The following is a 27,276-nucleotide window of genomic DNA, read 5'->3' as shown; positions in this document are numbered from 1 at the left end:
TCTTCCTTACAAAGTTACCAAAGATCTTTAACTGTCAAAGATCTTTAACTGTCAAATCTGATGATATTTTCTAGACTTTTCCCATCACTTAAAATTGCCATCCTCTTTCAAGACATCTCCAACTGCAAAACAGACTCATTTTGTAAAATAATATGCTTGAACAGGAGAAAATGACAGCTCAAAGAACTAACAACTTAGACATCCAAATGCTATCAGATAAAATGGCTAGCCCTAGTTTGTGGAAATTACCATTGTGCAACCATGGTCAGCAAATTAGTAGATTTTGTTCATACTTAAAATTCTCTTCCCAACTCAATGACTTATTTGTTGACTGAATGAGATGATCTTTGTTTCAAATATATGGTGCTTCACACTTGACCTATTTATTCCATAACTTTTGAAAGTACTGAGTTATTTTGATGAAATTTAATATAGAGCTTAGTAGTGAGGTAACAAAGAAATGCTTGCTAGCTTGATGGCAATTCAATTCAAATCTTGATAGCATAAGGCTATCACGTTACATAGTGAATATGTAAGATATTGTATTTGGAACTAAAAAAGTTACATAGTGAATATGTAAGATATTGTATTTGGAACTAAAAAAAGTAAGTTCAAATCCTGCCTCAGACATTATCTAGCTGTGTGATTACAAAAAAATAACAGCATAGATGTACAGAAATTCATAAGAGACAAAATCCAAAAAAGGAGACAGGAAAAAAAGAAAATCATTGACTAAAACGTAAATACACATAATGTGGCTAACAATTCATGTAAACTGTAGTTCCTAAAGTAAGGATTCAAACTTGACATCAAATGTGCCATTGAGGATTGGTGGAATGAAATCCGTGATGAGAATTTGACTCTGGAAGAGTATATGAGTCTATCTTATTTTTTTTGGTAGATGCTCTGAAACTTTTTATTTTATTTTTTTAAAAAAGACAACAATGATTTATATCATTAAACAAACCAGAAAACTGAATGACGTTCTTCCCGAGCCCCAAAGCTGAGCCCAAGTACTGACCAGGGAAGATGGCCCATGGCTCCACACTGCTCCACTGGCCTGTCTCTGTGGGATGCTATAGACCCTGAGACTCTGTCCTTCAGTGAGGCTGCCCCCAAGCCTCTGCCTAAGGAGCAAATTCCAGTCATCTCTCTGGGAAGGTGATAAAAGGAGCCAGGGAGGTACCTCTTCTCCATTCTCCCTTCTGGTCTAGTCTTCTCCCAAGCCTGGGAGTAACTGCTGTTTCCACTGTGCAAAGATCCACCTGGGTCCAGTAACACGACACCCTAGCTGTGTCACTGCTTGCACAAGGGACTGGGAGTCTCTTTCTTTTATTAGCAAAAGGTAAACAGACAAAACGAAAACCTTAAAAATATAGAAATAATCTAACGAACATGGCAACCTCAAAATCACACAAGCATGAATGGAAAAACAACCCCTCTGAATTCCAGTTTTGGTTCTGGCTCCCCTAGGCTCCCTATCACTCCGCCTATGCTGATCTGTTACTATGTTTGTTTTTGATTTTTAAAAAAATATATAATTTTTAAATGTTCCATAAAAATATTGTTCCTAGTCAAACATAGATATCACAATATGAAGAGTAATGGCTTTTTTCCTCGCTCTATAAAATGTGAAAAGGTTATCACACTGGTTAATATAGAAAAATGTCAGAATCTTTAAGTATCACAGAAGCTGGTACCAAATGAGCAAGGTGGAAACTTTACTGAATGCCAGATGTTAGGATGGGGCTTAGGAAAACATTCCTCCTGTTCAGGTCTTCAGCTAAGTTTCTCTTTCAGTCTCTCCCACCTCTCCAACTCCCCTCAAGTTTAACCTGTCTGGATCAGCAGTGATAGAGTCAGGGATCACCATGAATTCTTAAGAAGAATGAAAGCCAAATCACTGTTTAGAAAGAAAAGTACTCGACCTTGCTCTGATTTTGCAGAGCCAAACATTCCTCCCTCTACTCAGCTGCCCTCTAGGGATCTTCTGGGTCTCCAAACACCAAACAACCCAGAAGAGAGGTGAAAGTCCTCACTTAGACCGAACATTTGAACTGGTAAAAGGTGCATCAATCTTTTCCCACCCACAGGACAGCACTGAGGATTGGCCCCTGGGGCTGGCCTGCTCTCCTTGTGCAAGGAATAAAGATTCCACCTTATCAAAAAAGGTGCAATTCAAATAAAGGTGACGGGGAGGGCTAACTGTTAGGGAATGCTGAAGAATGAGCAAGCCTCTTGTCCCTCCAATGGAAAAGGTGACTTTTGACCACAGATTTGGGTTCAGGCCCAGCCAAGGTTGCCTTCAGTTTTCAGAGAGGGACAGCGCCAGGGCAGCGTGAAACTCCTCTTCTTCATCGATGTTGTAGTCCACAAAGGTGTCATAGGAGAATTTGTGTCCATGGAGGAGGTGCTGCAGGAAATTGGCACTCTTGTAGCTGGGGTCGCCCCAGGGCATAGCTGAACAGATGAGGCAGACCACTGAGTTGGGGTTATTGCGATGATTCTTCGTGTAGTGCTTTACCAGCTCCTGCTGGTCCAAATTGCGAGCTCCACAGTAGGGACACACAAAGGTGGATCTGTTTGGGATATTGCTGGTAATGGGCTGGGATGTTGGCACTACCGGGACATACTTGGGACATTTGGCCATATGTTTCTGGACCTTCATGCAGGAAGAAATGTGCGACCTCATCTTTGCAAGAGTCACCCTCTCGCTGCAGACCCGGCACGGACCCTTGTAGGATGACAGCTGCTTTTCCACATTAGAGGCTTTGTCCACTTTCTTTGGATCAAAGGGCATTCGGCAGAGTGGGCAGAGTGGAGATGGCACCTGGAGACCAGGCTGCAAACACTCCCCACGGAATGTGTGTCCGCAGTTGCCGATGGCCACAGGCTAGTGGTAGACCTCCAGACAGACGGGGCAGCTGTACTGGACCTCCATGCCGCTCTCGCCTCCGGCGCCGGGCCCGGCCGGGAGCGGCCGGGAGCTGGAGGAGGCTCCGGCCCGGGGGTGCTGCCCCTGCTCCGCCGAAGTCACCAGACTGCGGAACATCGCCATCGCGGGGCCCAGGCCGCCCCAGCCCCTCAACCCCGGCACGCAGGCTCCGCTCGCTCCCAGTCGGCCTCTCCTATCTTATTTTTTTTAACGGATAAGTAAGAAGTTAGACTATGTAGCCTTATATAATAAAAAAAGTATACGTGTGAGAAAAAAAAAAAATTTGAAACTACTCTCTAGTAGTAAGAATGGGGGGAGCTGAATACCTGCATGAAAATAAAAGGAGAAAAATAGAAATTTTAACCCTGGAATATACTATGAACCACCTAAAGAGGAAGAATAAATAGATGCATTGTGTAGGCAAAAAAAAAAAAAAAAAAATAGCAGTCCTGATACAAAGGCATAAGGTAGTAATGATGAGGATCTTTAATTATCTGAACATATGGTGAAGCATTTTCTTTGTGAAAAATAGAACACTATTTTGACTTAACATTCTTTAATGGTCAAAGGAACGATTTTTATCATTGTTAGTCATTTCAGTCATGTCAGACCCTTCGTGATGCAATTTGGGGCGTTTTCTTGGAAAAGAAACTGAAATGGTTTGTCATTTCCTTCTCCAACTCATTTTACAGATAAAGAAACTGAGGAAAACATTGTTAAGTGACTTGCCCTGGGGTCAGATAGCTAGTAAGTGTCCCAGGCCAGATTTGAACTCAGGAAGATGAGTCTTCCTGACTAGAGGCCTGGCATTCTATCCACTGTGTGATCTAATTGAAGGAAATTCGATTCTAGATCTGATCCTCACCAATGAGGAACAACTCATTGTTGCAACAGAACTGACAGAAACCATGGGAGCAAATGAACAATCTTAGAATTTGTGATAAAAGGGAAGAAACCTTGGAGCAGTCTGCCATGTGGCCTGTGTTTGGGAAGAACAGATTTTAAAAGTTTAATGGAAAGGATAGACAGCATTAATATTCCAAGAGGGATAAGAAGTTGTGATAACTGGAATTCTGAAAACAAAAAAAAAGAAATAATTTTCATAAAGAAGAAAGGGGTTAATTAGCTTAGAAGACTGGTATGGGAACATAAGGATGTTCACAACTTAAATTTTATAAAAACAACTCAGGGAATAATTTAGGGAATAAAAATTTGAATTTACAAAGACATGTCCAGAAAGAGAGAAAAGGTCAGGCAACAGAGGATGACTACAAACATATGGTGTGGTCCTACAAGAATAGTTTCAGAGGTATTGAAGTTTAGAATGAGATGGAGATGATTAAAAAAAAAAGTTAAGGACAATATTTGGGAATTCTTTCAACTGAGAGGAAGAAGACATTTTGGGAGAGGCATACATGTCGGCAAGGATCCAAAGACTGTGGGTCAAAGATAGGAGACCAAACTGAAAGCCAAGTTATGTCAATTTGATAATAAAAGTCTATAGCTTTCAAAAACTTCTTTTCCTGGAATTCATATATTCTATATTATTCAAGATAGCAGATATAAAAACTATTTCTAATATTATCTGTGCCTACATAAGAATATACTTTCTGGTTTATAAACTCAATTTCAGCTTCTAGTTTCCTTCAAAGCTCAACTTAACACTTCTTACGTTACATGAAAAATTTCAAATTTCTATAAGCTGCTAGTGCCTCCTTCTGCATGCAATTACCTGCATATACTTATATGTCTACCCATGTCATCTCCTTTGATTGAATATGAACTCCTTGAGAGTAAATATATATGTAATCTTTTCTTTGCATGTTTAGTGTCAAGCATGTGTTTTCTTTTTTTTTTATTTTTTATTTTTAGTTTACAACACACGGTTCTTCATAATTTTGAATTCCAGATTTTCTCCCCTCCCTCCTCCCTTCCTCCCCAAGATGGCATGGAATCTCATATAACTACCATGTATAACTTCACATTGAATTAATTTATACACTAGTCAAGTTGTGGAGAAGAATTATGACCAATGGAATGGATGATGAAAAAGAAGAAACAGAACCAAAAAAACAAAAAAACAAAAAAAAAACAAAAACAAAAACAAAAGAGAAGAAAAAAAAGGCAAGCATGAAGTGTGCCTCAATCTGCATTCAAACTTCATAGTTCTTTCTCTGGATGTACATAGAATTCTCCATCATGAGTCCTTTGGAGTTGTCCTTGGACCTTGTGCTGCTGAGAAGAGCAAAGTCTGTCAGGGTTGGTCCTCACGGAATCCATATATCTGTGGTTGTGTACAATGTTCTCCTGGCTCAGCATTATGTCATGTAGGTTTTTCCAGGTTGTTATGAAGTACAAATGGCACAATAGTATTCCATTACCTTCATATACCGCAGCTTGTTCAGCCATTCCCCAATTGATGGGCATCCCTTTGATTTCCAATTCTTGGCTACCACAAAAATAGCTGCTATAAATATTTTTGTACATATGGGTCCTTTTCCTGCTTGTGTGGTTTCTTTGGGATACAACCCTAGAAGTGGTATTGCTGGGTCAAAGGCTATGAACATTCCTGTGGCCCTTTGGGTGTAGTTCCAAATTACTCTCCAAAATGGCTGGATCATCTCAGAACTTCATCAGCAATGTAACAATGTTCCAATTTTCCCACATCCTCTCCAGCATTTATCATTTTCCTGTTTTGTTATTTTAGCCAATCTGACAGGAGAGATGTGGTATCTAAGAGTTGTTTTGATTTGCATTTCTGTAATCAGTAGTGATTTACAGCATTTTTCATATGCCTATAGATAGCTTTAATTTCTTCCTCTAAAATCTGCCTGTTCATATCCTTTGACCATTTCTCAATTGGGGAATGGCTTGTATTCCTATATATTTGGCTCAGTTCCCTGTATATTTTAGAAATGAGGACTTTATCAGGGATACTAGTTGTAAAGATTTTCTCCCAATTTTCTGCTTCCCTCTTAATTTTTGTCGCATTGGCTTTTTTGTACAAAAACATTTCAATTTAACATTATTGCTCTCTATCACTTGTTGGGTCATGAATTCTTTTCTTTTCCATAAATCTGATTAGTAAACTATTCCTTGCTCTCCCAAATTACTTATAGTATCAGCCTTTACTCCTAAATCATGAACCCACTTTGACTTTATTTTGGTATATGGTGTAAGATATTGGTCTATGACCAGTTTCTGCCCCACCATTTTCCAATTTTCCTAACAGTTTTTGTGAAATAGTGAATTATTAGCCCAGAAGCTGGCCTCTTTGGGTTTATCAAAGAGTAGATTGCTATAGTTGTTGACTTCTTCATCTTGTATTCCTATCCAATTCCACTGATCCACACCTCTGTTTCTTAGCCAGTACCAGGTAGTTTTGATGACTGCTGCTCTGTAGTACAGTTTAATATCTGGTATGGCTAGGCCACCTTCTCTAGCATTTCTTTTCATTAATACCCTAGATATTCTAGACCTCTTGTTTTTCCAGATGAATTTTGTTATTATTTTGTCCAGCTCAGTAAAATAAATTTTTGGTAGTTTGATTGGTATGGCACTGAATAGATAGATTAATTTAGGTAAAATTGTCATTTTTATTATATTAGCTCAGCCTTACCATGAGCAATTGATATTTTTCCATTTATTTAGATTTGACTTTATTCTTGTGAAAAGTGTTTCATAGTTATGTTCATATAGGCCCTGGGTTTGTCTTGGCAAATAGACTCCCAAATATTTTATAATGTCTAGAGTAACTTTGAATGGAATTTCTCTTTCTATTTCTTGCTGTTGGGCTTTGTTAGTAATGTATAGGAATGCTGAGGATTTATGTGGGTTTATTTTATATCCTTCAACTTTGCTAAAGTTGTTTATTATTTCAAGTATTTTTTTACTTGATTCTCCAGGATTATCTAAATAAATCATCATATCATCTGCAAAAAGTGATAATTTAGTTTCTTCTTTTCCTATTCTAATTCCTTCAATTTCTTTTTCTTCTCTTATTGCTACAGCTAACGTTTCTAGTGCCAAATTGAATAGTAGGCATGATAATGGACATCCTTGTTTCACCCCTGATCTTATTGGGAATGCATCTAGCTTATCCCCATTACAAATAATGCTTGTTGATGGTTTTAGGTAGATGCTATTTATAATTTTAAGGAAGGTTCCATTTATTCCTATGCTTTCTAGAGTTTTTAATAGGAATTGGTGTTGTATTTTGTCAAAGGCTTTTTCTGCATCTATTGAGATGATCATATGGCTAGTTTTGTTGTTGATATGGTCAATTATCCTAATCATTTTCCTAATATTAAACCAGCCTTGCATTCTTGGAATAAATCCTACCTGGTCATAGTGTATTATTCTCACGATGAGTTCCTGCAATCTTTTTGCTAATATTTTATTTAAAATTTTTGCATCAATATTCATTAGAGAAAGTGGTCTATAATTTTCTTTCTCTGTTTTGACTCTACCTGGTTTGGGTATTAGTACCATATTTGTGTCATAAAAAGAATTTGGTAGGACTCCTTCACCTATTTTCCCAAATAGTCTGCAAAGTATAGGAATTAGTTGTTCTTTAAATGTTTGATAGAATTCACATGTAAAACCATCTGGCCCTGGAGATTTTTTCCTGGGGAGTTCATTGACAGCATGCTCAATTTCTTTTCTGAGATGGGGTTATTTAGAAATTTTACTTCCCTTTCGGTTAACCTGAGCAGTTTATGTTTTTGAGATATTCATACATATCTCTAAGGTTGTCAATACAATTGGCCAAAATAATTCCTAATTATTGTTTTGATTTCCTCTTCATCAGAGGTGAACTAACCCTTTTCATTTTTGATACTGGTAATTTGACTTTCTTCTTTCTTTTTTTTAATTAAATTGACCAAAAATTTATAAATTTTATTGTTTTTTTTTTCAGAAAACCAGCTCTTTGTTTTATTTATTAATTCAATAGTTTTCTTGGTTTCAATTTTATTAATCTCTCCTTTGATTTTAAGTATTTCTAATTTGGTATTTAATTGGGGATTTTCAATTTGCTCTTTTTCTAGCTTTTTCAGCTGTATGCCCACATCATTGATCTCCTTTTTCCCTATTATATTCATGTAAGCATTTAGGGATATAAAACTTCCCCTAAGAACTGCCTTTGCTGCATCCCATAAGTTTGGATATGTTGTTTCGTTATTGTCATTCTCTTGAATGAAGTTATTAATTCTTTCTCTGATTTTTTCTTTGGCCCACTCATTCTTTAGATTTAGATTATTTAGTTTCCAATTAATTTTTAGCTTATTTTTCCATGGTTCTTTGTTACAAATAATTTTTATTGTATCATGATCTGAAAAATGTGCTTTGACTACTTCTGCCTTTCTGCACTGGATTGTGAGGTTTTTATGCCCTAGTACATGGTCCATTTTTGAGTATGTGCCATGTACTGCTGAGAAGAAAGCATATTCCTTTTTATCCCCATTCAATTTTCTCCAGAGGTCTATCATATCTGCCTTTTCTAAAATTCTGTTTACCTCCTTAACTTCTTTCTTATTTATTTTGAGGTTAGATTTATCAAATTCAGAAAGGGGGAGGTTGAGGTCTCCCAATGTTATAGTTCTGCTGTCTATTTCTTTCTGTAACTCCCTTAACCTCTCCTCTAAGAATTTGTATGCCTTACCACTTGCTGCATATATGTTAAACAATGATATTGCTTCATTGTTTATGGTGCCTTTTAGCAGGATATAATGTCCTTCCTTATCTCATTTTATTAAATCTATCTTTACTTTTGCTTTGTCTGAGATTAGGGTTGCTACACCAAGCACATGTGTTTTCAAAAGTAAAGGTGAAAAGCAACCTCTACCATTGTGTATCAATACCTTCTCTGCAATTTCAAGCATTACCTGGAAGTCTTCCTGGCTCCAAGATCTCTTCTCCATCCCCTATTCCATACTACTTTACATGCATTAGGTGTTGAATGATTGCTTGTTGATTTCTTGGCTCTGTTTCCTAAGGGAAAGGAAGAATCAGATTTACTCCACCAGTGCTCCTGTCCCTCTCCCTTTCCCTCTCCCTCTCCTTCACAAATGGAGTTAAATGACTTGCCCAAGGTCACAGCTAATAAGTGAGTGAGGCCAGATTTGAACTTAGGTTTTCCCGACTCCAAGGCCATTGTTTTATACATTGTGCCACCTAGCTTTCCCTATACCAGTGCTTCTTGATATTTTTGAGGTCATGAACACCTCTAGTATTCTAGTGATGCCTTTGGAACCCTTTCCACTATGTTTTTAAATACATAAAAGCAAAATACATAGGATTGCAATGAAAACAAATCATATTGAAATATAGTCATCAAAACATATTTTAAAAAAGAAAAAGTTCACAATCTTCAGATTAAAAAACACTTAAAATCAATGCTAAATTACATAGATAAGGACAGACATTTTCATTTTGTCATTTCTGACCTTATATGCCACAAAAAAGTTTCAAATAGAGGGTATTTAATAGGCCTATATCTTCAGATATGATAATGAACAGGGGCTAGATTATAACCCCTAGAAGGGAGAGAGTGTATTTTGTGAATTCTGGGTGCCCCACAATTCTAGTATTGCCTCATAAAAAAAGTAATTTGTTGAAACAATGAAAAAAAGTTCTCTTGCAGTGGGTCAAGGGCCTGTATGTGTACAAAGAATGAAATCAGTGCATCCCATGGTAATTGATTGGGCAGTTGCTCCTTTGCAACACTGTGAAGTCTTTTTTAATCTACATTAAAAAGTGGGAATAATGTAGCTACACATTTGTGTCTTCGAATGGCAGCCAGATCATTTTCTGTGCACAACTGGACACAATTCTGAATTCACTAAGGAATTAAAAGAAAGAATTTTAGAAAAAAATAATGTCTATTCCAAACTCAGGGGAGGCTTTTGCTAATGCCTAAGTAGATATAAATTAAAGAATCAATCTATAGATGATTTGGGCCTTTTAATAAACTTTCAAAAAGAAAACCATATGTTAACTGTCTTGAAAACTAATTTATTAGATAAACTTACCAAGTCATCTATCACAAGGAATCTATCATGAGCTAAAGAGCATTCAGAGTAATGGATTTAACCTTTTCAAAATGGGTTGTTTTATTTTATTTTTTGGTAACAAAAAATAACCACTTTATAAAAGGAAAAGTAATTCTTCTAAAGGAAATACAATTTCCAAAATGTCTTTAGAGAAGATAGGAATAGCAACCTTTAATTATTATTGTAATTTATACTGAAATGCTGTTACACCAGCCTAATCAAAAGCACTACTTTCAGTACTTTCTCCATAATGGGAGATGATGACAATAGCAAGTTAGTAACAAACATAATCAGAAATGTAATGTTTAACTAATATTCATTTTGCTCAGTTGCGGACCTTTCCATGGTTAGACATCCCTTTGTCTAAACTGGGCTTGATTGCTATAATAGTTTCCTAAATGAGTTTCCTTTGAAGTCAAGCCAAATGCAATGATAGTTGTAAAATATGGCTACTCATTTAGCCCATCAATGTATTTATCCTACCTAACTTGTGAATTATGACCAGTGGCCAAAATATAAAACACATTACCTATACAGGCCAGTGTACTGGCAACTCTTGACTGCTCTGGCACTGTTTTTTTTTTTTCCCAGTCTGTGCAGATAGCAAAGCACTTTCCTTTGCATTTCTTCCATGGTTAGATCAGCTGATATTTGTATGACACTGAGCACAGGACTTTATGTGCATTCCCTCATTTAACTTTCATAATATCCCAGGGATGTACGTACTTCAAGCATTATTATCCATTCACAGATGAAGAAATTGAAACTCAGGTTAAGTGACTTGTCCATTGTCATAGATAGGAAGTATTGGTGGTGAGATTCAAATCTAGGTCATCTTGTTTTAAAAGGTAGTCCTCTTTGTTCTGCACCACCCTATTTCACATAAACTCCCATTAATTCATCAGACATCTAAGTAGAACCCTTCTGAGGAGTGTCAGTATCATACAGAAATCATTAGAATTAATAGTAAAGCAGAGGTGAAGCTCCAGACCCAACCACTATTTGATTTGTACTTACTTCTGTATTCTCTCTCTACTACTAAACTTAGAAAAATCAAAAAATGGCCAGTTATAGATCACCTGGGAAATGTCTTAAGGCCTAAAGTTGTGTCCTGTTTTTTTGTTTCTTTTCATCATTGTGGTCATTAGCATAAGAAGTACAGGATATGACACTCAAATTACTCAATGTTGCTTCACATAAGCCTCCCTGGTAAAATGCTTTAGCAAGGAAAGGATATATTCTGTCTGCTTGTTGCCATATACTAATATACCAAGAACTCATATATCATGAGATACCCATTTTCTTATGGACAAACATCCGGGTGATGGCCTGGATTTTCTGTCTTTTATTCAAATGTTTTGGTATTATGTGACATATTACCAGGGAGTGATGTTTTCTATGCATGAACAAATGTGTAGATTGGCAGAATTGGAATAAATGAGCTGTACTGGCAATATAATTGGAAATACCTGAATAACAGATTAATAATGTGACATAATTTGATGACTGAGTAAGGTGAGGGAGATTGAATTTTTAATTGATTCTGGAATGTTAAGATGTTATAGTTATTTTTCACAAATACATTATTAGAACATAGTAAATATTCAAAAACTGTGATGTTGATGATAATGAAAAATAGAATGTCACACAAATTATTTTAATGTCTAATGGGATTTCAGCCAAAAAGAAAATATTGATCCTCTCTAAATATATAAGGCTTTATTTATATGAAAATATACCATGACATGGAAAAAAATCATCTTTTAATTTAAAATTTCTAATCAGGGATCCAGGAATTAAAATACACCCCAAGGGAAAGCAATTTTCAACCATTTTAGCCTGAAATGTGAAGATCTTCAAATGTGTACTTAAATCATCCTTATAACTTATTTACTTAATCTGTAATTTCATACATTGTTTGGAATAATGTATGGCTTAACAAATATGCAATCTTCTTTAAGAGAACATATCCACCTTCTGGAAATATGCTTATAAAATGTGCTGGCTGCATTAAAGCTTGGCTATGTTACTCCAAAAACTAGCTAAGCAAACTTACGTATATGAACAAAACATCAAAAATAATATGGTCTGATTCTTATGTGGCTAGTATTTATTTTTAATTTTCAATTCTAATTTTTTAAACCATCCTGTGTCAATGAAACTCATTGTAGGGAGTATGTTTTTTCCTTATATTTAAAAAGTAAGTTTCTGTAATATTTTGGCCAGATGAGAAACAAATCAACACCTACCATCATGCATGCTGATTGTTATTATGGTGATTATCTGATAATGTCACTACAGAAAATGACAGGGATACCTGGGGTCATTTTCTTTACCATTTGCTCTTCATTGAAAACTACTGCTCAAAAAATCCTAGGGACTTTAATTGCACCAAATATACATGCTCTAGAAACACTGCAAAAACCATTGCTAGATGGTGCTATGATTTATTTCCTTCTCATAATTGTGTATGTGAACATTTCTCAAATCAGTAATGGATTAATCATTCTACTGACTAATCCTATATTATATTAGGTATGCAGGGATACATTGCTTACTGGTTTGTAAAAAATTCATGTTCTCTGTATGTATTTTATGTATTCCTATTTATTTACAAGTTGTCTTGCTAGTGTCAATGTAAGGTCCTTGAGGGCAGGGACAAATTTTACCTTTCTTCATGACCTCAAAATTTAGCCCAGTGCTTGGCAATTTATTGTAGCACAAGATACATGAGATGCTTATTTTTATATACAGCTATATAATTTTCCCATTGTTATTAAATTATTTTTACTTTCCTTAATATTTTGTAACCTCAGCTCATCAAAAATGAATCTGATTTTTGATTTTGGTACTAATTTGAATTCTTTGTTCTATTTTCTTATATTTGGCAGAAGATAATTTTGATGATTACAACTACATGATGTAAGATACAGTCATATAAATCCTATTTTCTATAATGATACTATATTAAGTTTATATAACTACTCAAATCCAGAGTAAACATGGGAAATACAGAGTAGTTTAGTGGAAACAGAGAAGGATTTGGAGTCATTTAAATACTTCCTCTTACACTAGCTGTGTTTCCATAGGAAAATTATTTAACCTCTCTCAGCCTTGTTTACCTCATCTGTATTATAGGAATTATAAGGATACTTATCTCATAGGATTGACAGCTCAAAGACCATGATCTATATAAAGATGTTTTGCAAATTTTAAAATTCAATAACATTTTGAAGCTTCTCAGCATCTTGCACATAGTCAATTTCTAAAAAAAAAAAAATACGATTCTATTTTAATTGAACAGTTTGAAGTCACAGGAAAATTCCACAGAAAGAGCATACTTTCACACTGTTGTAATATTTCAACCTATCACACACAAATGCTAGTCTCAATAATATTTCATTAAGATATTCTGCTATTTTTAAAAAAGTATACACAATTTGATGCCTTTTTCTGCTATGGAATGACACTTTTGGTTGATCTAGGACAATCTGTAGGCCTTGTGAATAGATCTGAAAATTTGTTTTTCTGCTATGTAATTTGGAATCAAATTGCACATATTTTGATCATTGATTTGGTCAATTATTGGAAAGGGAAGAAATATGAATTTGAAATTCTGTATATAGATAGATAGATAGATACATAGATACATAGATACATATATATGTACAATACATATATTTCCCAATTTTTAAAAAATAAAAATTTTAAAAATAAATGAAATTTGTCGTGCTTGGGAATTGATTATTATATTATTGAACCTACAAAGTCTTCAAAACCTAAACTGTATTTGAGCTAACTCTATTTCAATCATTCATCTCTGAACTAATAATTTACAAAAAGTATATCTATTTTGCCTAGAAGTTCAGAATACATGCAATACACCATATTAATAAAAATCACCAAGTCCTCTAAAAATTAATTGAGCATGATCTTTACTTCATCTTTCTGTGTCATATATTTTGCCTTTTATGTTAACATTATGAAAATACACCAATGGATCTAGCATCTTATCTCTGTGGATTTTCCTCATAAAGACAGGTTGCTGACCAAGACTGTGAAAAAAATTCATCCGTGTCCTCCCAAAAGTTAACCATGTGGACCCTGATACTGGGGTCCTTGTTTGTGTTCTCTTGACATCATGAAGTTGCCAATGTATCATTTAAGATATACATTGATTATTGCTCATTCCTTTTATAAGATTAGCCTTTCTTTCCACCAGTCTTTCTTACTACTGGTTGTTTCCCCAGTGGTAATCTTCTAACCCTTCCCACCCCCATTAATTTACTTCCAGTGTTCAAATTCTTGTTTATATTTCTAACACTGAGGTTCTATCCAACTCTGAGATTCTGTGAGTATATGGTATTATTCTACCTCAATATTAGTACAACTATGAATATTTACTCTATATGTATATGTGTCTGTGCATGTAGGTGAAATTTACTGGCTCAAATCTGACCACATTTAGGTAATCATAAGGTATAACAAGGAAGATGCTACATAATACTGGTACTTGAAGGATGAATAGATGTAACAATATTCACCAGGCAGGAGGCTTTACAGAACATCCTGAGGCCAGGATAAAGGAAATTTTAATGCTGGATGATGGGCTCATTTTGAAGGAATGAGATATGGAACTGTCCTATATTATCAATTTAATATCACTTTGGAAGAAACTTTTCACCTTCAGTTCACCGTTGTCTAAGTGAATGGCCTTATACCTGAAGTTGCTCATCCTCTTTGGGGTACTCCTTCAACTGATGCTACTAAGTTACAAAGAAGAGCATAGTAAGAATGAAATGTGAGCAGATTGTTTAATTTTTTTTTCCCCAGCAGAAGTTAGTATTTACTTATTACATTTATAAAAATCAGCAATGTTGCCAAATTAGCCTTATATGCATAATTTTAAAATACAGTTGTTTCCAGATGAAACCTACTATGTATGTATTTTATATATTCCTATTTATTTACAAGTTGTTTGCTAGTGTCAATGTAAGCTCCTTGAGGGCAGGGATAAATTTTACCTTTCTTCATGACCTCAAAATTTAGCCCAGTGCCTGGCAATTTATTGTAGCATTGAGATACATGAGATGCTTATTTTTACATACATCTATACAATTTTCCCAATAATCTATTATCCCTGAAAGAAGTGAAGAGGTGGTGGGAAGAAGGGCAGTGATAGGGAAAGGAGTGTGGGATGTGGTATTCACTGAGTAACATACAGGTGAGAAAGAAGAAGGCCCACAAGAGAGGAGTTGGGCCCTAAGAGAAGATAGGGTATTCATGCTGCAGGCATACTGGGCAATAACTTGGTAGGAATAGCAATGGGACAATATTTTCATGGCAGAAGATATATAGGCTCCAAGATATAGGTACTTGCAATATGGCCTCCATATTTTCTTTTCTGTTGTTTATGGTTTTTTATGAAGTCAGATGATTCATAAATCATTTCTCTTTTACTTATTTTCCAGGTAAGTTATTTCTGATGGCAGTTTTTATATTTTGTTCTGTTTTTTAAGCTTTTGATATTGTTCTGGCATTTTTGCTGCATCATGAAATCATTCAATTCTATTCGTTCTATTGTAATTTTCAGTTACTTGTGGGTAAGGTTTTCCACCTTCTGTTTTATGTTCTTTATTCTTCTTGCAATTCATTCATCCAGAACTTTGATGACTTTTTTAGTCTTTTTTTTTCTTCATTTACTACAAGTAATGCTATAAAACTTATGGCCAAGGTATTTTTTCCTGACGTTTGACTTACAGTAGTTATGTAGTTGCCCTTCTCTTCTAGATTTACCTTTTGGTTTTCTCATAACCCATAATACTTCTTCACAGTGTTTTACATTTTTTTTCTGTTTTTATGTCCAACTTCAGTACATGATTTGTACTTTTGTACAAATGGGCTCTGTCCCATCCTGTTCTTTTTGATGAGGTGGTAAAGTCCTGCTTTTTTTTCCTTTTTTTTTCTTGACTTAGATTTCTTCAGCACCTGCCATTGGCTTACTCATCCCATGATGTTTTTGGATTCAAAGTGCTGGTGGGTTTCACTGTCCCTGATCAGGAGTCTATAGTTAGCAGTCCCTGGTCTAAAGCCTGATATAAACTTTTTTCCCTTCCAGGTCTTTCCTGAACATATGCAGCTTTGGGATCCTGGACCTGTTACCTGATATCAGGATAATTTTGATGATGGGAAACATCTTCCAGTGCTCCTAGATATTAGTTGTCATTTTTCTGCAGTACTTAGCTAGATGATAGGGTTTACTGATGTTGCTATTTGGATTTCTACATCATTATTTGATCTGGTGCCTTTTTAAAATACTTGTTGGAATATAGTTGGGAAAGCTGGTCCACTTTGTGATATTTTATGAAATTATTTTATTTTCAATAAATCTTTGTAACTGAAATTTAACCCTTTGTGGTAACCTACCTAGAAATTGTATTGAGACATATTGGGCAAAGCTCATTTTGTTTTTGAAATTCTCCTTAATTGACATGAAAATGAATTTAAGTGATGAAGGCAAGATAATTATATGCCACCATTCTGGGCTACATTCCTAGTTTTAGATTTGTGTATATCTATCAGTAACAACAACAGCAGCTGAAACAATGACTACAACAAGACCCTTGGCTTTTGTTTCTGGTTAGAGCAAAATCTTGCTGTCTGCTTATAAATGAACACAGCTACCATAAGTGCTTTACATTTTCTCTTCTTTAGGAAAAATGTCCACAATTCTTTCCACCAATCCTCATTTCTAATATCCTAACATTTTCACCACCTTTGTCCATATTTGCTCCAATCTGACAATGTTCTTACAATATGATGCCATGAATAGAACACAGAATCATAGATATAGTCTGTTCAGGGAAGTCTGCAGTTACACTGTCAGCTCCCTCTCTATATACACTATGCCTCTTTTAATATAGCTTTAGATTCCATTAACTTACAGTTTCACTTAACTTTACTGCCTAAGGTAAACTTAGTCCTGGTTGAATGATTCTACAAATCAATAGTAGTACCCACTGTTGCTACAATATTACTCTAACTCAGTTACAAAGGGACCAGGAGACTGCAGATAAGAAATAAACAATGGACTCAACCCATAATGAATTGCTTTTGAATGTAATAAACTTGTTACCCAAGCATGAAAACAACTTAAACTACTTTAGGGTCTATGGGAACAGAATTCCATTCAAAATTCTTTCTATGTGGAGCTGGTGAGAACGGCTGATGAATTTTTCATCAGTCAGTCAGTCAGTCAGGAAACACCTATTAAGCATCTATATGCCAGGAATGTCACTAAGTGCTGGGGATAAACAAAGAAGCAATAAATAATCCCTTCCCTCAAGCAGTTCACAATCTAATAAAGGAGAAAACAAGCAAACGAATATGTACAAACAAGCTATAGATGGGATAAATGGGAAATAAATAAGACAGGAGAGGGACCAGAATTAAGAAGGGATTGAAAAGTTTTATTTTAAAAGATGAGACTTTGGTTGAGACTTAAAAGAAATCAAAGAAGTCAGAAAGCAGACATGAGGAGGGAGAGAAGTTTAAGAATGAAGATCAGCAGAGAAAGTAATCATAGCTGAGACATGGAGTGTTTTGTTCATGGAACAACAAGGAAACTGATGTCGCTGGATCAAAGACTACTTAGGGAAGTGAAATATAAAAAGATTAAAATGGTAGAAGGGGCTTAGATTATCAAGGGTTTTGAATGCCAAACAAAAGTTTTTGCATTTTATATTGGAAGCAATAGAGATTCATTAGAGTTTATTGAAAAGGACAGGTGATAGGGAATAACATACACAATCAATTGTGCATCTTACCCCAAGGAAAGTAGGGGGAAGGTGATAGGAGGGGGAGGATGATAGAAGGGAGGGCAGATAGGGGGAGGAGGTAATCACAATCAAAACCTTTGAAAGAGGGACAGAGTCAAGGGAGAAAATTGAATAAAGGGAGACAGGATAGGATGGAGGGAAATGTAGTCAGTCTTTTACAACATGATTATTATGGAAGTGTTTGCATAATGGTGCATGTGAGGCCTATGTTGAATTGCCTTCTCAAGGAGGGTGGGGAAGGAAGAAAGGAGGGAATTTAGAACTCGAAGTTCTAAAAACAAATGCTCAAAAAAGTTGTTTTTGCATGCTACTGTGAATAAGATATATAGGCAATAGAGTATAGAAATCTATCCTGCCCTACAAGAAAGTAAGGGGAAAGGGAATGGGTTGGGGGAGTGGGTTGACAGAAGGGAGGGCAGACTGGGGAGCAGGGCAATCACAATATATGCCATCTTGGAGTGGGGGGAGGGTAGAAATGGGGAGAAAATTTATAACTCAAAATCTTATGGAAATCAATGTTGAGAACTAAAATTATTAAATAATAAAAATATGAAGAGAAATAAATAAAATGACAGGTGATGTGAAACTACTCCAGAGCAGGGTAGTATAAGAGTTCAGAAGGAGGAACGTATTGAAAGAATGTTCCAAACATGAAGTTGACATGCCTTGATAATAAATTAGATATAGTGTTTAAGAGAGAGTGAGGATTTAAGGATGAGTCTTTTGGACTGAAAGGATGGTGTTGCCCTCTGTACCTCATCAAGTTCTTTGAATCTAGTTGCTTGCTAGTCTCAATGAATCTTCCCAAATGACTCAAGGAACAAACCATACTCTGGTTTTCAGTAGGAGAGCAGGCACCCCACCCATTGGCTGCCCAAAGTCTACCAAGGAGGCATTAAGACTGAAAAACATTTGAACAGGATTCTAAATTTCAATAGCTTGGTTGAAATAATACCTATTTTGAGGCAGCATTGCTGCACTTGGAGTCAATAAAACTTGTATTTAAGTTCTGCCTCTGTGTGACTGACTGAACATCTCTAAGCCTCAGATTTATCTCTAATCCATAGAAAGAAGGCAATAAGTACTTGAAGTGCCCACTTTATAAGGTTGTTATGAGGACAAATGAGATAATGAGTATGTAGAATATGTTCTATACTTATTATCCCTAACTCTAATTACACTACCAACAGGTTGAGTTTTCAGAGGATAACTGCTGCATTTACCCTCAGGGTCTAGGTGTATATAGCTGTGCTAAAAGAATATATTACATGTTGACATTGCCAGACTAAGCATTCATCAAGATATTCCCAATGCACAGACAAGTAAGGTTCAAAAATAATTTTTAAAATTTAAAATGTATCAATTGGGGAATGGCTAAACAAGCTGTGGTCCGTGAATGTAATGGAATACTATTGTGCTATACAAAATGATGAAAAGGAAAACTTCAGAAAAACCTGGAAAGACTTATAGGAACTGATGCTGAATGAAGAGAGCAGAACCAGGAGAACACTGTACATAGTAACAAGCATAGTGTGTGATAACTGACTTTGATAGACTTAGCTCTTCTCAGCAATGCAATGACCTAAAACAATTCCAAAAGACTCATGATGGAAAATTCCATCCACATCCAGAAAAAGAAATATGGAGTCTGAATGCAGATTGAGGCAGACCATTTTCTTTTTTTTGTTTGTTTTGTTTTGTTTAATGTTTTTCTTCCTCATGGTTACTCCCATTCATTGTAACTCTTCTATACAACATGACTAATGTGAAAATATGTTTAATAGGAATGTATATGTAGAGCCTATATCAGATTACATGCCACCTTGGGGAAGAGGAAGGGAGGGAAGGGGAGAAAATTTAAAACTTATAGAAGTGAATGTTGAAAACCAAAAATAAATAAACTTATTAAAACAATTTTACATGGAATATATCATCTCATAGCAGAATTTCCTGGAAAAAAAATTAATTAAAATGGGGCTGTAACCAAGCAAATTTGAGTGGATCAATAGTTAGTCAAACAAGGAAAGTCATTTACTGATGGTGAGTTAATTAAATTGTGTTTGATTTCAGCAGCCAAATAAATGTGTCCAGAGAAAATAAACTTAAGACTATTATATTCTCAGCTCAATCAAAATTATATGCTCATGAATTGATAATTAGTATTTGGCAATTTCTATCTCTGTGAAAAGACATTTTCAAAGACAAACTATGTAAAATCTCATTACATATCAGCATTAATAGATGAATATTTGCAGTCTCTTTTGATAGAGAACAATAACTTTTAACCCAATTAAGTAAAATGTTGTCCTCCAAAATAGAATTCTATTCTTGTCATTAGTAGATTTTGTATTACAGAAAGTGCTCAACTGTGATTAATATATTTTGAATTTCATCAATAAAAAACTGGTAGAAATTTATTTTCTCTCTTCAATATTGCCTTTTGTCCTGAAAAGCCCAAAATATTTACAACCCAGCCTATTATAGAAAAACCTCTGATTTAGAACATTTTCTTCACAAGCTTCTTAATAGTTTACAATTTTTATAACAACTCTGTTCATAGGCATTGACTATTGTAAGACAGGTGAACACAAAGGAGGGCTGCTAGCACAGGTTCACTCTTTGGTCAGACAGGAAGGACAGGAAGAGAGCTTCAAAGGATTAATAATTTACTTTATTCTTGTCTAGTATTCTCAGAGTTAGTTTGCTGATAATGGGAGCACCAACTCTTACAGAATTCCCTAATCACCCTTCTTTCAGGGGCTGACAAAAAGGTGGGGGGCAGCTATCCTTGCATCTTGATGGGGTCAATCGAGACAGGCACAGCTTGCACACTCTTCTAAATCCCTTCAAGCCTCAATGGGGGTCAGTTGAGGCAAACACAGATTTACCTCATGTCTTGATGGGGGCCGATCAAGGCACACACAGCATTCTGGCTTGTGCATTTAACCCTAGAGGTTCCCCAATCACTGACCAGTGACCACCTGCTTTATGGTGCAATATACAAAGAAAGCATATTGCCAGCAACAGCCTCGCAGGTTAACTTAGCGATATCGTCATTCAGTGCAGGTGTAGTAAATGTCACATTATGTCACCCCACATCTCCCTGTGTGACTGTGGTGATATTTATGAGTCATAGGCCTGGGAAATATTATCTAACACCTAGAAACTAGAGATTGCCATGGCCATGGATCCTGGGAAATTAAACTCTAAGAAAGAACAAAAAAAAATCTTCCTTCCTCATAACCATTTATCTATATGAAGATATTTTTGGTCTCATTTATTTCTGTAAATTAACTATCTATTTGAATATCAAACTTATTAGAAATTTTGATGCAAACTTCTTTTTTCCCCAATCAAGCATTTCCCTTTTTATCCTAAATGTATTACTTATCTTTATGAGAAAGCTCAATTTGATGTCATCAAAATTTTTCTATTTTACCTTTTATAATTGCTTCTGTTCTGTGTTCAGGAATGCATCCCACACTCATAACTTTGAAAGGTAGAACTACTTATCTTTTATTATTTTCTGGTGTGATTTTTACTATTTAGGTTTTTGAGATGAATTGTTTCTGATTCCTCATCTAGTTTTCCACTGATCTACTTTTCTATTTCTTTTTTTTTTTAAATCCATAGCAAGGAGTTTGATGAGCGCAGTCTTATAATACACTTTGAACTCTCTAAGTACCATTCCCACATTATTGCTGCCTTTAAATATGTATTCCTCTTGATATTTTAAGCCTTGTCTTTTGTTCTCCAAATGAATTTAGCAAGTATTTTAAGGCATCTTATAAACTGGTGCTTTGATAATTTAATTGATACAACATTAAAACTCTAAATCAACCTTGGTAGCATTATGATTTTTATCATATTGGCACAGTCCAAATAGGTTCACTGAATATTACTTCTGTTCTTTAAGTTGCTCTTTATTTCTTTCCAAAGATTTCATAATTCAATGCAAATATTGCAAATATTTTGGTAGAAGACTCCAGAATACTTTAGTGTTTTTAAGTTATTTTCAATAGGACCATCATTTCTGTTATAGTCTTCTGTATTTTGTTATTATTACAAATAAATTTGGTTGATTTTTGTGAGCTTATCATTAGGCTACAATTTTACTAAAGCTAGTAATTATCCTTGTCATTTTCTTTGCCAAAAGCCTAGGTTTTTTTCTGAATAAGAATAATTTGTCTTCTCTTTACTTGTATCTATGACTTTGTTTTTTTCTCTTTTGTTTTATATTACTAGCATTTTTAGAACTATATCAAATAAAAGAGGAAAGGTATACATATTTGCCTTACTTCTATAATTACCAGGAAGGCTTCTAATATTTTGCCATTGTATATGATGCTCATTTTGGTTTTAGATAGATACTTTAAATTAGATTTTTAAATTCCGCTATGGCTATGTAGGTTTTATTTTGTTTTGTTTTACCGTAAATAATGGAGTAGTGTACACTATTTTGACAAAGGCTTTAGTCTGTATCTATTGAGATGATCCTACGAATTTCAATTCTTTTCTTTGTTTGTTTTAAAGATTGATTGTTTTTCTAATACTGAATCACCCATTCTCTCTTCAAATAAATCCAACATGGTCATAGTGAATGTCTTTTGGAAATAATTGTAATTCTTTGCCAGTGTGTGATTAGAGGTTTTTTTTTTAATATGTGTTCATAAATCATATCAGTCTATATTTTTCCCTTTGCTTTATCTTTCCTGGGCTTCTGTATTATGACCATATTTGTCTCATACAAAATTTTTGTTTGATATATTATTTTATCTTTTTTTTGAGAATACTTTGTGCAGTAAAAGTATTAATTATTCTTTAAAAGTTTGATAGAGTACTTCCATAAATCAATATTGTACTGTACTGATTAAGGCATTTTTGCTGAATATGAAGATCTTCTCATCCATTAATAGGCCCATGTGACCTGCTTAAATCACATGGAAGCCTAAGTCACATGTGATGGGAGGAGCTTGCTGAATGGGTAGAACAGGAAGAGTGAAACAGAACTGAGAGGAAGTGAGGTCAGAGCAGTTAGAGTGGTGGGAGTGAGAGGATGCATGCAAACAAACAGCTAGGATTGTAAGTGTTTGTTTGTGGGAAGGCCCAGGCAGGGGGAAGGCTTTGGGATGGTGTTTCTTCCTGCCGTGATAATGTGTATTAACTTCTTTGTTGCTATGATGGATTTAGTTTACTGGTTTTGGAATTTTACTTTCTGGTGTGTGAATAACTGTTTTGGTTCTGTCTTCCATATACAGTCTGTTATATTTTGCAATTAAAATCAATGACAGAATATTCATAGTCACCTTTAGCACTGTGAATATGGTGTTGGCGATAAAAATATGGACTATGAGATTCTTTCCCCTGACTCTTCTTAACTTTGGATGTTGTTCCACCTCTAATTCCATGTCTCTTATATTAGATTAGAGTTAAGATCTCTATTTGGTTTACTGCTTGAATATTTTAAGTTTTTGAAATTCATTTATTTCTACTGTGTTCTCAGTTTAATTGGCATATAATTATGAATAGTAAATTTTGATAATTTTTGATTTATTTAGTCATGATTTAAACTTCCTCATTTTTTTTTATTTTGTTGAACACTAGTCTCATATGGATAAATTTCTATTGGGAGTCTTATGTACAATTGATTAAAGAATGTTAAGGGATTTGAAGAGTAATTCCTAATTTCCTCTGATGAAAAATGCATTCTAGAGAGTGACAGATTTTTTTAAAAAAGTGGACAAAGAATGTTGAATATTTCCAATCAGTTTAAAGAAAGTAGTAATGCATAAAATGTGAGTTTCTTGAAGGTAGAGAATATATCTGCTTTTCTTTGTATTCTCAAAACTTAGTCTAATGACTGGCACATAGTAATCACCTAATAAATGCTTCTCAACTTGATTTACCATACATCACTTTGTAAAATTTATAAATTAATAACATTTAAATCCATATTCACTAGAACCTGAGGATCCCAGAATATTGTCATTTATAAAAAAAAGATAAAACTTTATAATCATAATTCCAAAATGCCAAGACTGTTAATAAAGGTACTAAAGGAATACAATAATTACTTTGCATTATATCATGTAATGGCTTTCTTGGAACAACAAGCATTAGAAAAATAATAAACTGAATATTGTACCATTTAATCAATATTGAAGTTGACCAAATAGTTACTGAAAACATAAGCATATTATGCCAAGTTAAATACATTTAAAAAAAGTTTCCATTGATCATTAGTGTACATTAGAGGGTGTTACTTTTTATATCTTACAATTCTAAAGAATTAGAGAATTGAATTATCTCATTTATTTATATATGAGATGACAAAAGCTTTAGATATAAAGTGACTTACCCAAAGTCCCAACTCATGGACTTAGGATCAGAATCATAAAAGTTCCAAGTTGGAAAGGATGTTTATAGACTGGTCAAACACAAACCTCAGGTAGCTATATGGCACAGTGGGTAGAGATTGAGGTGTAGAGTGAGGATGACTCATCTTCCTGAGTTCAAATCTAGCCTTAGCTATTTACTACCTGTGCAACCCTGGGTAAGTCACTTAAACCTGTTTGCCTCAGTTTCCTCATATGTAAAATGAGCTGGAACAAAAGGAAATGGCAAACCACTCTACTACCTTTGTGAAGAAAACCCCAAACGGGGTCATGAAGAGTCAGACATAACTGAAAATGATTGAACAAAACAACAAAAACCAAAACCTGGTAAAAAGAATTTCCTCTGCACTGTACACATTATGTGACATCTACCCTTTTCATGAAGACCTCAGGAGGGCTCATTAATTCCTAAGGCACGACAATCTATTTTGGATAGTTCTGATTGTTAAGACCCCTCCCCCATCTCCATCAAACATAATTTCACTTCTTCCCAACTTCTATCCATTACTTATAGTTACCCTACCTCTCAATTAGGTCCATAAATCTTCCTAGTAAAATTAATCTAAAGTACTTCATTAATTATTACTTATGAAGAATGAAAACCAGCTAAATGACCAAAAATAGTATCAATAAGTGACCACATATTGAGCTGTGGTGAAGTGATGATTGGTCTATTACTATCACTTAATTTGAGACCTTCTATATTTAACAAATCTATTAGTCATCTGAGATTAAGTTGCATGTTAATGCAATGAACATATGTTAAACTGAAACTATTATAAACACCATCAAGGCCAAAGAGTCTTGATTAGCACTAGATTCAAGTAGAATACACAAAAAATAAAGGATTTAATCTTTGAAAATGTAAGCTCATAAGTATGAGAAAATAATTTTATAGTTGCGTAGAATACAATGTATATAATATATTAGGAACATGAGGGAATGAGAAATTAATAACTGATGATGATGATGATGATGATGGACAACTTTGTATAGTGGATAGAGAACCAGCCTCCTGCCTTTCATAAATAGAGGTAATTCTTCTATAATGTGACATATACATTCCCTCAAATCATTGTGTTATCTGAAATTGAAATAAAAACCACAGAGCTTATGGGGGATATAAGGTTAGGGGAACAATGCTTTAAAATTCATCACTGACACATTTTTTAAAAGATAAGAACCTTTTTTAAAAGGTAACCTGGTTTTTTACATGTTAAATGTTAAACAAGTACAAAAATACTACTAGTGACTTCATCTATGGCCTTGGGATACTGCTAGACCTGCACCCAGAGCTAAAGGAGCAAGTTGGGCAGAACTCAAGTCTGGGCCTCTTTATCTTGACAAAGACCAGAAGTTTGCTTGTGAAAATGGGTGACTGAAGGGTTGCAGCTTGTGAGAGTCTGTGAAGTACTGCAGTTTCTGAGTTTAGGAGAGTGTAGAAACAAAATCAATATGTTCAAAATATATGTCCTAACATTCACATTTTTGAAACACAACTTACAGCAAGTACTGATTGTACTAGTTGTGTGACCCTTAGGCAAGTAACTTAAGCTTTCTGTGCTCTAGACAATTCTCTACAACTATGAGGTGTGGAAAGAGGTGCTTATCTGTATTGCTAGAGGTAGTTTCCTCATCCTGAAGTTTTGTCCACAGGTGAAATCGTAGACACAGTGATCAATATCATTATTTTTGCCTGTCATTTATATAGTGCTTTAAGGTTTCCAAGGTGGTTTACTGAGAGGTATGTGCTACTATTATCTCCCTTTCAGAGATGAGGAAACAGACTGAGAGGTTAGGTTACTTGCCCAGGGTAACATAGTTAAATAAAACCTGAAGATCAATTTCAACTCAGGTCTTCCTAACTCCAAGCCCAGCCTTATATCCACTGTGCCACCTCACATAGCACTTTAGTTTTACAAAATGCTTTTACCTTAATAACCTTGTGATATTTCAATGTACACCTGAAAGATAAATAACAGTTGCAGAACAGCTCATCTAGTAGATTTTCTTTAACATTTGGCTTTTCTATTAATTTATTGAATACATAGTTGTCTCAATTTTTAGAGTTTGTCTCCTATTTAGGGATCTATTTTCCTTTAAAACCACCACAGCAACATTTCTTCTTTTATATCCTTGTACTTTATCACCACAGAGAATGTTTTAATCTTTGTATTCTTTCCTTTACATTCATTTTCTCTTTTAACAAATGTGATAAGATGTGAGTTTTCAAGGTAGTATTTTTAAATTTTTTTTAATTTCCAATTCTACATTCATGGATGAAGAGGGTGGCTTTATATTACTGAGATCTGGGGCAACTTTAGGGGTAGGTTAATCAGTGATTAAAAATTATGAAGTGCCTACTATGTGCCAAGAACTGTGCTATGCTCTGGGAATACAAAAAGAGGCAAAAGATAGTTCCTGCCCTCAAGAAGCTTGAAATCTAACTGCGGGGACAACATGTAAGCAAACATATACAAAGCAAGCTATATACAGGATAAATAGTAAATAATAAACAGAAAGAAATCACTAGAATGAACAAGGGTTGGAAAATGCTTCCTGCAAAAGAAGAAATTTAGGTCAAATCTCCTGAGGAAGGATAGTCTCTGTTTGACCTAAGCTGGAATCGGACTATTGAAACTAATGATGGAAAAGGTAGCAAAGCAGATTTAAAAATTAAAATTTGGGGAAAGAACCCCAAAAGTGCTAAGCACAGGGCTCAGACTGACTCAAAGACATTAGGTTATTTGAGGAGAATTTGAAGGCATACTGGAGGTAAATGAGGTTGACAAAGTAATATATTCAAGTAATCAGACAACTGACAGGTGTGGGAAGTGAAAGAAAAGTCAAGAATGAATATATAAATACTTCTAAGTAAATTCTAGAAACCTAAGGAATTACATCACAGACAACAAGCAAAGAGGAGGGATGAATTTAACAATACTATAATGGGACAGGAGACTTGAAGCTGGAATGAGGTATTTTAAGGGAAAAATAAAAAGCAATACTAATGATCATGGTTCACATATGTATCAGGCCAAATGTTGTTAACCAAA

General features: G+C 34.9%; 1 pseudogene; it reads right to left on the bottom strand.

Moving 5' to 3' along the window:
* Nucleotides 1-2,305: 2,305 nt before the first annotated feature.
* LOC118847245 lies at nt 2,306-12,246 on the bottom strand (annotated as a pseudogene).
* Between the last annotated feature and the right edge of the window lie 15,030 nt (nt 12,247-27,276).

This window comes from Trichosurus vulpecula, chromosome 4 (assembly GCF_011100635.1).
Source record: "Trichosurus vulpecula isolate mTriVul1 chromosome 4, mTriVul1.pri, whole genome shotgun sequence".
Lineage (NCBI taxonomy): Eukaryota > Metazoa > Chordata > Mammalia > Diprotodontia > Phalangeridae > Trichosurus > Trichosurus vulpecula.
Note: the sequence above shows the minus strand (reverse complement) of the source record. Positions and strands in the feature narration are given on the sequence as shown.